We start from the raw sequence: 13,693 nt of genomic DNA, 5'->3' as shown, positions 1-13,693 counted from the left end.
AGAGAGGGAGAGAGAGAGAGGGAAAGACTTAGAAACAGATTCTAGGGCCCAGAGAAGGGAAGCAAATGAGTCCAAGCTTCCTCAACAAGGCAGGAACAGACCCAAGATAAGAACCAAGACCTTCTCACGCTCCGCTCAGGGCTTTTCACTTCCCCATGCTCACTCTGCAGGCCTGGGTTCCTTCTCATAAGGCTAAAATGATGAGTAAGATTTAAAAATTCCCTTCTACCTTCCCCCAAAGGCCAATGATGAAACTTGATTACGAGCCACAATAGACCAAAAATTCCCAGCTTATTTTTAGTTTTAAGGAATTTTTTAAAACTTACTTTGTCCCAGTGAAATTTTGGAGCCCATGTTTTAAACAGTTTCTTGTTGTTTTGTTTTTGTGTTTGGACAAGGATGGTCATTTAACTTATTTCCTGTTATTTAAAAATTGATGAAATATAAAACTAGCCTTTAAGGCTTTTATGACAAGATGAACCATGTCACCACACCACCTGGTTTCAAGGAGGGATAATCTGGGGCCACACTCATGCCTTTCCAGTCCCCCAACCCCAAGGATGCTGCAAGTACCTCTGGGCTTCTCTAGAGAGATCCACAAACCCTCCTTTGAAATTCTTTGCTCAGGTATGCTTCCAAATTCAGAATTTTTCAGATCTTAAAAAGGTAATATAGTACATATGCTATGTTACATGCATGCCAAGCAGGGCCAGGGGCATGCATCTTTTTGATGAAAACCTTATTCACCCTGAGTAGGATAATAAAAACAACAAACAGTTTCATGTATGATCAAGGCTGCTTTTGACTCCAAATGAGTTATGTAAATAAGTAAATTTTCAGTGTTTTGGACTTTGGATTTGCAAATAAGGGAATGCCAGAAAATAACTGACAACTCCGTTTATCATTTCTGAAGGTAATCAAAGGCCCATCTTTGAAACCTCAATACTCCATTAAGAAACACACACACATGTACAAAAAAAAAAAAAATACCAAGAGCAGAGAAATGGATCATATAGCCTGTGCAATGCTGGATGCTGAGTGGATCCGTTATCCCCGTTATAATCCAGCAAACAACAGAGCCAGGTTCATTTCAGGTCTAAAGAGAAGCTAGAAATGTAAGTCCAGAAGAATGGATTTTGGGGGCTTTGTCGGGCAATTCAGGAATGTACGTATGAGAAAAAAAAAGAAGTCCCAGGTGATTTTCCACCCAAAACAAGTAGAGAGGAACCTGAAGAATATAGCAAAAACTTATCAAACACCTTTTCTTCAAAGATCAGGCACAAAGGGTCACTGACATATGTTTGATTCACTTACTCTTTACAATATTCCTGAGACACGCGTACTATTAATTAACTTCAGTTCACAGATTGCAAAATTTGGCAAGCCTAAGGAATGTGCCTGAAGGAAGAGCCAGGATTCTAAACCAGGTCCATGAGCTTCCAGATGTGAGCTCACCCTGCAGCCAGGGATACTCCCACAGGACTTCTAGGTCCACATTTCACCTCTCGGGATGTCGAAGAGGTATGGTCCACTTATAGCTTTTGCCAGGCTGAGTTCTTGTCCCAGCCTTGGAAAAACCTCCAATATTGGTTTCTCTTCCCTCCACCCCATCTATTTATCTTTCTCTTGACCTCAGTTTCTGTAAAATAGAGGAATTAGACTAAAGGTGTTGTTGCAGCCTGATGACATGCAAATCTGTCATTTTCTAAGCCAAGACCATAGTTCTCTGGTGTTCCCATGACCTCCAGCTGTCCCAGGGAGGGGTCTGAAAAGTAAGTCATACACAGCCTGCCTCGACTGGGTGGGCTCCACAGCCCAGCAAGGCCGTATGCTGCACACACCAGAGAGGCAGCTCATTAGTGCCGGGTGGCGTTCTCTGATGCAGTGAGCTAAGCAAAGGATGCCCTCGAACGACGTCAGCCCAAAGCAGAGACGCTGGTCACAGGAAGCACTTAAATAAAGCTATAGTTTATTTTACTTTTTTCAGTTTCAAGGTATGGAGGCACTTCTAGCTCTTTGAGATGATGCTTTTACCCAAGACACTTGCTTATTAATTCCATGCTCCTCGCAGATGCAGGGCTCTCATTCCTAGTGTGGGTGGTAGAACGAGACCAGGTTTTGAAGGGCACACAGATGTGGTTTTAGACACCAACTATGCTTCTTTCCTTAATAAGGTGACACTATGCAAGGTCCTTGACACCTCTGGACTTCGGTTTGCCCCGTAGAATGCGGATCTCTGTTTCAAAAGCTCTTTAGAAGATTGCCAGAAGCGAATATTAAATGCTTGTTGTTCCTGCCAACATTACCCTTTGTGGCTCAGAAGGTGTTGGTGCCTGTGTTTTACAGAGGGGAGAGCAAAACTCAGACAGACAAGATCAGCCGAAGCTCCAGCTGCCTGGGAGAGGGCAGCATGGCCATCAGACCCCCAGGCCTTCTCTGCCCCCCTGTTTGCTCCTCCCCTGCCACAGTCCCCCCTTCCCCCCACTGCTCTGCTCTAGGCAGCTGGGACCCAGCCTCAATGTAGCTATCAGGGCTTGTGTTTGGCTGCCGGCAAGAATGCAAGAACCTGAAACCTGACGTTGTGCTGAACTGCTTGTGTGTTTGTCATTGTTTTCTATGATCCCAAAATAAGGATGCGCTGTTATTTCTTCTAAAACCTGGAAATGATCAAACCAATTTTGAAAAACACATTGACTTAAAACAAGAGCAAATTTCAATAAGCAAGTCATCTGTCAGGCCAGGCCCTCCTTATCCACATCGACGAACACCACAGGAAGCTGGTGACTCTCCTCCCTGCTTCTGCCGAGTCCAGCGTCCCCTTTGTCTCTCCCTGTTGTCACTGGCCTTGACTTTCACTCATCTATCTGATGCTCAGAGAGAACGTGGTTCCCCTTCTGGAAGGGAGAGCAAGGTCTCTCTGCTTTCTGAGAGGGTTCTTTGAAAACACACTTGACTCTTCTTCCCATTCCTAGCAATCCCTGTCTCGGCAGCCCTGCTGACTATGGCTGCCGGGCTTTGCTTCCTCACCTGTCACCCAAGGGCTTATTAGAATCATCCGGCTAGATGTAGAAGAACCCTTTTAAGTCATTAAAGCCAACTGTCCCATTTACCAACAGCAAAACTGAAGTACAGAGACCTGTTCCTCCTGCCCCCCAGGCAGTGAGGCACAGAGCTGAGAGCCATGCACTGAACCCTGTGTTTTCTGTTCCATGTTTCCTTTCCCTGCAACATGCCAGCCACAACTTGGGCGCTGTACAGGTCATAAATACCATGTGGAGAGGAATGGACTGTGTGGCACTAAGAGCAGAAGGGATTACATTTCCTCTTCCCCCAGCACACTGCACTCTGTGTAACACTTGCCAAGCTCCACTTAGGTACCCGTTTCCTCCTCTGTCTCCCCGTGGAGTGAGAGCTACCTGCAGGCAGAGACAAAGCCATACTCATCACCGTCCCATCTCGTGCAGCACAGGGCAGGAAACTGCCCTGTACAATTTGTTAAATGAATGAATGAGTGATCTCATTTTTATGCTTGATCCATCACCAAACTGCAATTAGACTCTTTGGGGACACTCCATTTCCCCAGTTTCATTTTAAAGATCTAATTATCTATGCCATGCAGAATTTTTATTAGAAAGTGAAGTCATTAAATAAGCAGACACCAGGCTCAGGCCCCGAGATAATTACAAATAGAAACGCATCTGTCTTCAGTGCTAAGCTGGACCTGGTAAGCACATTGCTGGCAAACATGGCACCCGTTCTCAACACTTAGATTCACTAGGACAAGGAGGATCTGAGACGAGGCAAATTATGTTTCTAAGTTACCCAAGAAAAGCTAGGAGTGAGCAATTCTCTAATTTCTTTTCAATCCACCCCTCTTCCTAGATGAGCATTATTCTGACAGACTGAATCCTTGCATTTGAAGAGCCATCCACCCACATTTTCTGACCTTGTTGCTTTTGTCCTTATATCCCTGGGATGTACCTGGCATGCTCTACATTCAGATGTTCAGTTAAAAAATCAGTTCTGTTCATTTCAGTGGCAAACCAGGAATCTGTTCTTGGGCAAAGGAAGCTACTTCTCGCATCATCAAACATTTTCTCTTCACTCAGACATGTCAAACCCCTCTTGTATTCATCACCTCTAGGAACAAAGCCTCAGCCAACAGCAGAAAGCCTTGTTAATGCTGTGCTGAGAGCAAAACCCTAATAAAGTCTCCAAATATTTACTATGAGTCTGAGTTAAAACATTGACCAGTTCCACCCCCGTGAAAATCTGCTCACATTCTCCAAACACAATTATTTTAGGTCACTGGCGCACCAGCCAAGGAAATGACAAGACTGTATATTATGGCATAAAGAGCAGGCAGGACCCAGTTTTTAAGTTCTGGCCCTGCCACTTACTAGCTTCCAGACGCTGGGCAAGCTATCTTGCCTGTTTCCTTAACTGTAAAAAGAGGATGATAATACTAATGTCACAGAGTTGTGGTGATGATTTGAGGACATGTACATACATATATATGGTAACTTAAAATATAAAAACAAAGGGAAGCGAAATATGCCCAAAATAAAAAAGATGAAGGTTTCATTTTTGTGTTTTCTCTGACAAAGGAGTCAAGAATACACAATGGGAAAAGGACAATCTCTTCAATAAATGGTGTTGGAAAAACTGGACAGCTACATGCAAAAGAATGAAACTGGACCACTATTAAACACCACACACAAAAATTAACTCACAATGGATTAAAGACTTGAACCTGAAAGTTAAAGTAAGAACTGAAACCATGAAAGTCCTAGAAGAAAATATGGATGGTAAGCTCTTTGACATAGGTCTTGGTGATGAAAATTTTGGATTTGTCACCAAAGCAGAGGCAAAAAAAAGCAGAAATAAACATGTAGGATTACATAAAATTAAAGTATTCTCATAGATAGCAATGTGTTTTTGAAACAGATTGTTGCCATTTCAAATTTGCTCCCCTTGGAGAAAACAAGTGTTGGTGATTTGCACAGAATCAGGGTCTTGTAGAACACAGCTTATCTGGTGAGAGGTAACTCAAAGGTTCATTAACAAGGTGAGGAACCTGAGCATGAGCAATTTTTAACCTTCCCAGATAATGAGTACATCTCCAAAGGCCATAATTAGTCCAAAAAGTTCCCCACTACTGTTCTAAGAGTCCCAGTAACTGAGAACTCTTCAATCAGTATACTAAATAATACCAAGTCTACCACAAGGTGGGCACCAGGCCAGACTCTTATACAAACATACCATCATTTACTTCCTGGAAGGCGAGTATCATTATTGCCATTTTACAGATGCAAGAACTGAGGCTCAGAGAGATTAGATACTCCTTCAGGATTCCACAACTAGGACGTAGCAGTAGTAGAGTTTGAACTCATGGCTGACTCGAAAACCCACTTTCTTTGCAATCACCAAGCTTGCTGCCTTGTCAGGTAATTCATGCAGCCCCTGAGAAAGGATTTTAACCAAAATGAGTAGGAACTAGAGGCTGCTATGGGTGGATGGGTCAAAACTCAACAAGGAAGGCATGCCTCTCTCCTATCCCTGCTCATCAGAACTAAGAGGCTCAGCAGGAGCCACCCCAGCACTCTGAGGGTGGCAGGGGGGCTTTCTAAGTGGGCAGGGGCAGGCCAACTCCATTTCAGCCCAAAGCACAGGCCTCCCAACTCAACCCTAGTGGATAAGCTGTCAAGTCACCATCGCTGAGCCCCACATTCACCCTGCCTTTCCCTTATCACATCACCTCTCTGTCTGTATTATAAAGATCTCTTTGCACATCTGTCTTTACCACGATTCTACATTCCTTGAAAAAGTGAAGAATGCTCATCTTTTTAAATCCCCAGTTCCAAAACTGTGTTTGGTACAGAGTAAATACTCAATGAATGTAAAGTACATAAATGGAGAAATGAATTCATCATCAAGGCTGGACAAGATAGCTTTAGTGAATGCCTCTAACCCTGAGATGTTAAGGCTTAATTATTCTTAAGTTAGTTCTTCATCTCTGGGCAGTGGTTTGGGATCTGTTTAACACTGAGATCTTCCAACAGCTTGAGGACATTATGGGTCCTTCAGGCTTTCAAACCTCAAAGCACGCCCTATAGGTTGCTCCATCCCATCCTTCAAGACAAGCAAATGTGGCCATTGGGGCAGATGCTGTCAGCTCCATTTTAAAGACTGAAACTGAGGCCCATATGAGCAAACTCACTTCTCCAAAGCCAGCATTTGGCCACGAAGCTGCTGATGCCTTGGTCTTTTCAGATTACCATAATGTTTCTTCAGCTATTTATTAACAAGCTCAATGCATGTGCAATGTGAAGGGAGAAAGGGGATGGTGGGGAAGAAGAGAGTGTACAGTGAAGGAAAAAACTGAAGAGTAGAGAGGAGGCAGCATCTCTGGGAAATACCAGTGACCCCATGGCCCTGGTGAACTCTCAACTCCTCCCAGGGCTGGCTCTGGGGTCTGCTTGGCTCTCAGTGTACCCAACTCATATCAGGGCCCTCAGAGTAAAGCTAACTGAATGCTTCTGGGTGCTGAGCAAAAACAGGAAGTCACAAGTGGCTTCACTCTCCTCTCAGCCTGGGTCCCCAACAGTGGGGGTCAAGGGTGCATAAAGGTCCTGACAGGCAGCTCCTTGGCAGCCTGCTGCTGTGGTAGTTCTGTGGCACAGCCAAGTGGTGTCCTTCCAATGAGCCTCCTATACCATGAGTTTGGGGAAGACAGCCATTTGCATGCCAGCTCCATTAATGTCCCACCCATTCAACAAAAACAGGCTGCCTAGGTGCTAAAGGCAGTGTGACCTTAGGGGAAAAGCTCTATCTGAGCTTAGTTTCCTCATCTGCAAAGTGGGGACAGTCCCAAGCCCATAGAACTGTGTCGAGAGGAAAGGAAATAATGTCGGTGAGCCCCTAAATCACACTTGGGGTCTCTCATTGGTGTCAAGGCGGTGTGCGGCCCACTGTGTGCCTAAGGTGGTGGTGCTGTTGCCCCTCCTTAGAGAGGGAGGCCGAGGGGGTGGATCTGTCCCCACCTGTCTCCCCTCACAGGAGCCCAGGTCAGGGTGACGTTCTGCCAGCCCCCAGCCTGGGCCCAGAGCCCATGTTTATGACTGTTTATTTCAGAGCAAGTAGAAAGAAGAAATTAAAGCCATAAAAGACAGGACAACAGACCAATAAAAATCAGCTCCCAGAAGAGTCAGAAGGAGGAAGAGAAGCAAAACTGTCACCATAGCAACACAAGACAGTTACAAGCACGCAGGAAAAACAGCCTCCTCTCTTAGAGCAAAGCAAGCTCTCGAACCCCATCTGGATTTCAAAGACACCGACCCACCCTAAAGCCCTCCACTCCCCCCTCTCCCCCCCATACCCAGCCTGACCTGGCTGGCAGCCCCCCTCCCCTTGCTGGCCCAGCACACAGTCCCAGCCCTCCACGGTCCACGCCAGCTTTCTGGGCCCTGGGGACCAGTGCTCTGCACATGGCCCAGGCCCTATCTGGAGGTGACAGGGACTGGTGAAAGAGGGGAAAGTTTCCCGCAGGGTAAGGAAGGAGGGCCACAGAGCTGTCAGGGAGACCATAGCCCTGAATGCCGCATTACTCTGTCCTGGTTTCACCTGGGAGCAGGCGGGAAAACAAGGGTGCAGGAGAGACCAGCCCCAGAATGGTGGCCCCACCTGTGCTGGACCCTGTACTCCCAACACGGCGGCTGGCCGAATTCTCAGGATCTGGAGGTGGGGTCAGCCAATAGCTCTGGAGGTCTTAAATGACAAAGCTCTTAGTTCTGGTCTCTGGGGACGCTGGCCAGCAAGTCGGGACGGGCTGCAGGAGGACCCAGGAACCCACTGGCCCATTTTGACACAGGCTTCCCGGTCCTTCAGCTGGCAGGCGAGACAGGTGTCTCCACCAAACAGCATGGCTGGCCTGGAACCAGCCTTCTGGGAAGTGGGTCAAATCGTTCCCAAAGCTCAGGATTTGTTAAGCCTCTTTTGCCAGACTGGGATTCTGAGGAGTGAGGAGGGTGACGGCACAGAGGCCTGGGTCCCCGGCACAGCAGCTGGCTGGCTGGCTAGAACCTCTGGCACAGGTGGCAGCGGAGGGTCCTGGCGTGCAGGCACTGGGGGTCATCCCTGCCTCTGGGGCTGTAGAGAGCGGCGGGGAGCTGGGGCCTCTGGTGGTGGGAATGAGGAAGCAGAGGATGGGGTGTCCTGGAAGAATGGCTGTGGGGCTGCAGATACCTGGCGGGCTGGGCGTTAGTGGCTGAGGGGCTGGGGGGGGGGTCTGGACCGCAGTCGGGAGGCGGTCCTCAGCTTGCACGGGCTGCAGAGCGCACGGAGCGACGTCGGGGCTGCGACCGCGGAAGGGCCAAGGACCTGGCTCCCCGCTCTCCTTCCCTCCCTCCTTCCCTCGAGGGCTGCGGGGCGTCGGGAGCTGCCGAGGGGCTGCAGCGCCCGCGCGGCGCCTCCCGAGCCCCCTGCCCCGTAGCCCCCGGCCGCGCGCCCCGCCGCGTCCGCGCCGCGCTCACCGGTCGCCGACGCCCTGCTCGGCCGCGCGTCCGCCGCTGCCCCAGCCGCTGCCGCTGTGCACGCCTCTCCCGCGGCCGCCGCAGCCCGCGGGCCGCCCCGGAGCCCCGCCCCGCCCCGTCCCCAGCACGGCCCGCCCCCCCCCGCCCCGGCCCGGCCCCTGGGGATCCCCACCCCCGCTGTCACCCGGCGTCGTCCCCGCCCTCCCGCGACGACCCGTTCTGCGCCCAGGGGCTGCTGCTGACGGTGTCCACACGCGGTAACCCCTGTCCTTCTCTCGGCCTCCGGCACTTGGCTTTGCGCTCCAAGGGGAAGCATGGAGCAGCCCTGGCTGTCTCTACACACGGAATTCCTCCACACCCACTCTTCCCTCCGAGAACTCGGGGAGAAGGCCCTGCCCTCAACCCCTAGCTCCAGTTCGTGCCCATGCACCCAGCCAGACCATCCCAGCCTCTACCCCCACTCCCAAATTCCTTTGGATTCTGAACCCAGCCGTCTTTGCTGTTCAACCCTGCTCAAACTATTAACAGATTCGTAGCCCGGGGCGGGGGGCTGGAGAGGTGGGTGGGGGGCAGCGGGTCGCAGTTATCCGTCGGGACCACAAAAACTTTTTTCAAATGCTTAGTCCAAAGAATATAATTACCCTAAAGATCAAGTCTGCAGAAACACTTTAAAAAGACTATATGATGCAAGGGGAAAGTCAGGGATTATGGTGTCATCGACGTGATCATTGTTTTAAAACATCTGCCATGGAGGCCTTTTGCATTAGAGAGAGAGATTCAGGAAACCGGAGAGGGCTGCGCAGTGCCAAACAGGTTGTGAGTCAGAGCTCCTCTTGGGTTGTGTGGGGGTGTGTGTGGGGGGTGCTCTCCTGCAGGCACAAGCTTCTACTGCTTCCTTTCCCAGTCAATCAGCAAGGGCATCATGAAACATTTATGAAACCCCTATAATGGGCCAAGCTATGTACAGGAGCTGTGTGAGTGTGTGGATTGGAGGCATAGGCGCCCAGGTCCTGGAGTTCAGGAAGCTTCAGGAGACCTTGGTCAAGTCTCTCTCCTTTCTGAGCTCCAGTTCCCCAGACAGCACTTGATTTCATCCTGACCTCCTCAGGCTCTGACAAGCCACAGGTCTGGAGAGCTTCCATGAGCTGCCTAGCTCTGCTCCTGCTCTGGGTTTTGGCAAGAACTCAGACAGCAGCCAGCGGGGCAGAGTCTAGTTAGAATGAAACAGTCTCCAAATTAATTGGAAGGGTTCTTAGGATCAAAATGAACACTTTCCCATTTTTCACTTGTGTGTGTCAAGTTCACCCACGACTGGCCCAGCCCTACTGTCAGTCCCTGCAAAGGTGATCCATGTTATTTTGGGGTTGGCCTTGTTAGAAAACCTTCTTGCTCAACCCTCATACATACACACACCAAACTTTCTGGTTTATTCTATCCACTTTGTACCTGGCAAGACTCTGGGAAGGGCAAGAATTAATAAGCCACAGATGCCATTCACCCCATTAACCACTATCATTTCAGACCAAATGAGGACTCCCTACTTTATACCTGTCTGTCTCTTATACTGCAGCTTAAGTTGGTAAGAAGAGACTATTTGATGTATGACATTTCACTTCCACACACTTAGAAGACGGCTTCTGTTTCAGTAATTGAGGGATATCTGCATGGTTATTGCCAAACCCATTGTGAAATAATAGGGTTTCTAATTATCAGTGTGGAATTTAATAATTAAGTGTTTCCTAAGACACAATAATCAGATGAAATAGTCTTTGAACTTACTAATACTAATAACAAGTTTAGAGGTTACTATAATAAAGATTACAGTGAAATTAAACTGTCCTTGAAGGGACAGGTAGTCTGACATTAAACTTCTGATAGTCTTCACTTACAATATGTTTGCTAAAATGAACTTTAATATCTTAATTAAATTAACTTCACACTGTTCTAGTTTCAAGGGCATCCTCTTCATGTGTGTTTTTTTTAAAGTGATTTCTTGAGTTTTGACAGAGTGCCAGGCCATGTGCCAAATGATGGCATTAAGGACACATGTCCCTGGCCTTGAGGAATACACAAACAGGTTGCTAGCCCAGTTTATGACAAGGCAGGATAGGAAACAGGCTTAAATAGAGGTATTTGCTGGGTGGACCCAGGACAAGAAGGAATTCATTGTAACTGGGGAAAATGAGATCAGATTCTTTTGAGCTCAACCGTGAGAGATGAGTTAGGCTTCAATAGGCAGGAAATGGGGACAAGGATACTCCAGGTAGATGAACAAAGAGGAGGCCCTGGTGGGGATGGTTCAGAAACCGCTGAGTGTGTCAGGCTTTTTTAGATCTCCCTTCCTTTGCACGCAGTTCCCGTCTGCCTTAAATGACCTTCCATCCTGGTCTGTTCATTGAGTTTCTACTCATTTTTCTAAATCCCAGCTCAAAAAAGGCCCCTCTATAATGCCTTCTTCAAGTCTGCAAGGACGAATACGTTGTTCTTTCTTGTATGTTTCCATAGTATTGCGTTCACATCTTCATCATTGCACTCACCAAACTGCATCGATCAGACCAGTTTATATAGAGTCAATTTTTGCTATTCACAGTAGCTTTGTTATAAAGTCACTATGAACCCTGAGCTCACAAATACTGAACCACTGTTCCTAGGGGAAATGCGTGGATCAGGCTGTGAGCCTCTGGTCACGGCATTTGCATCAACTGATCGATACATAACCTTGTTTTATGTGTGTTCCTGTTAAAACACCTTATTTAACATAAAATTGTTGAGTCATTCATTAACATTGAATTCACAGCCAACAGTACTGTAGGAATTCATGCTCGAAGGAAGCTTGTCTAATGCATATATTTCCTCCATAAGGTGCACCACAGCTTTCTCACAATTGGGAACACTCAACAGTATTGCAGCACCGCATGTGGGGCCATATGACACAGTGAAGTCATCAACATGAAGCACAAGAATGTGAAAAATGTGGCACTAAATAGACAGTGAAAAGGGCGCTTGTCCACAGTATGAGAAGTGAAACAAGAAGGCAGAACTTTGTCTCAATCGACTTCAGCTAGGAGCACGCATGTCTGTGACTCAAGTCTTTCATTACTTGATACACATTAGCCAAGACACCAACGTACCCAGAGTGTTGGTTTTGAGGTTACAAATACATTGTAGCAAGTCTGAAAACTTGTAAATATGAAGTCTGAAAATAATGATTATAAACTACATGTGCCTCCTGACTAGACTCTGAACTCTTTGGAGCCAGGATCTATGTTTTATTTGTTTTGTCAGTTTCCAGAACTTTGAAGAGCATCTGATAACTAAAAACAAAAAAACTGATGCTCAATAAATACCAGTTGAGTGAGGGAACTGTTCAATCCCATCTTGCATTTCTTTAGAGATTTCCCCAATAACTTGAGAACTTTTATCAATAGAACAGCAAACTGTTTCTGTTCTTTTCCCATATGAAAGTCCAGGACTGGATTTGGTTCCTTTGAGAAGAGCCCTGCCTTTGAATATAAGGAATGTTCTGTATGGAACAGATCACCCATCTGTGACAGCAAACTGTTTCTCTTCTTTTCCCATATGAATGTCTTGGCTTCCCAGATCAGTAAAAGAGTATGAACACCACCCACCCATCTCCCCTTATGGAGAGGAAGGTGCAATAAATTCCTAGGATCTGGAAGAATAGAGTCAAATGATGGGCAAAAATGGGGAGAAATAACATAGCCCAGGAACTGGAAGGGGACACTAGTGAAGAAGTACAGAGTGGTCAGAGGGAAGGGAAGTGGACAACTGGAGGTAGAGAAGTCACAGGAGCTTTGCAATATGGTCAAGAATTCAATCTGAGCTTCTTTCCCCAACTTTCAGCAGTATGAATTTTAGCAGGTTTCTCCATTTCCCTCTTTCTTGTTTGCCACATAAAAAACAGGGCTGATGAGACTTAGCATACAGTTTCATGTATGCACCTGACATGTATTGAGTGCTCACTGTGGCAGATAGAAATATGAATGAACTAATGAATGTGTACCTGGCATAGTGCCTGATGCAAAGTAGCTACCAAATTTAAAAAGTGATTTCAATTACTTGTATCATAAATTTATGTTTGCTTTCATTCTCTTTCTTTTCTTTCTCTTTTCCTCTCTAATTTGCAAGGTTTCAATGTAAGACTTCTAGTTTCTTCTAAGTCCAAACTCTTGAGACTTTCTCATAGGTCCAATCATCTCAGTCTTTAGCTGACCAGCTAAACCCCGAAATTGCTGACTGCATCATTTTAGCACCTTTGACAAAATGAGTCAGGCCCTCTAGGGGACTCAACCTCATCATCCACAAAGCCCACACCATCTTCAAACCACCACCAACAAAGTAATGGCACATATATGGGGCCTTTGAGCAAAGGCTAAGGGTATTTTATAGGCATAACCTAGTCATCTATGCAACATCACAGACAGGTAAATAGGGGTCACTTCCAACTCTACCCATTTTATAGCCAGGGAAATTAAGGCTTGATGTAACTTGTGTAAGTCATCAGTTGAGTCCCAGCCACAGCAAGAAAATAAAACATAAGTGTCATGGCTCACAGTTTAGGACCAAGCCTTGAATTGCTTAGACAGCCAGATCTTCCTTTTCTTACCAGATTGCTTCTTTGCTTTTTAGGACATTTATTGATGAGCAAGCAGGCAGTTTGATTCAGACATAGGCCAGGATTCTCTCTCTTGCTGCCAGAGATCACTTCCAATTTAGGGAGTTAAAACATATCTGGGTATGGGTACTAAGACAATGTTAAAAGTGTTACTCACCAACGTGGCTGACTTTGTAGAACTTCTTTACAAGCCCCACTAGTAACATACAAATGTTTTGCGTTTAGGTACATGTAAGTGTTATATGTCACAATCACACAAATGCCACTTTAAGGGTTTTCAGCTTACTGTGTTTGCCTTTTGTCTCTTTAATCACTTGATAAATGCCTTAGATTAGTGATGTTAGCAGGAACCTTGATATATTTAGAACTCACACTTCCCTTCTTTTCTCTGAGCCACTGACCAGACCAACCCCTTATCAGCTGTCACCTGAGTTACTTTGACAGCTTTCTGTCCCACTGCCTTCATATTCAGTGCATCCAATCCACTGTTCATCCTGAAGCCCAGTGACTTTTCTAAGAGACATAT

The 13,693-nt window shown here is 46.7% G+C and overlaps 1 protein-coding gene across 11 annotated transcripts in view; it reads right to left on the bottom strand.

Moving 5' to 3' along the window:
• CYRIA (CYFIP related Rac1 interactor A) overlaps positions 1 to 8,639 on the bottom strand; it is a 97,789-nt gene extending 89,150 nt beyond the window's left edge. For 5 of the 11 annotated variants that reach the window (XM_073216320.1, XM_073216300.1, XM_073216329.1 and 2 more), the window contains exon 1: positions 8,532 to 8,639. The gene's annotated coding sequence lies outside the window, so the exon portion shown is untranslated. The remainder of the gene's footprint in view (positions 1 to 8,531) is intronic. The other 6 variants (XM_073216315.1, XM_073216332.1, XM_073216303.1 and 3 more) reach the window with 5 other exon arrangements.
• Between the last annotated feature and the right edge of the window lie 5,054 nt (positions 8,640 to 13,693).

The sequence above is a fragment of the Manis javanica genome, chromosome 1 (genome assembly GCF_040802235.1).
Source record: "Manis javanica isolate MJ-LG chromosome 1, MJ_LKY, whole genome shotgun sequence".
Classification (NCBI taxonomy): domain Eukaryota; kingdom Metazoa; phylum Chordata; class Mammalia; order Pholidota; family Manidae; genus Manis; species Manis javanica.
Note: the sequence above shows the minus strand (reverse complement) of the source record. Positions and strands in the feature narration are given on the sequence as shown.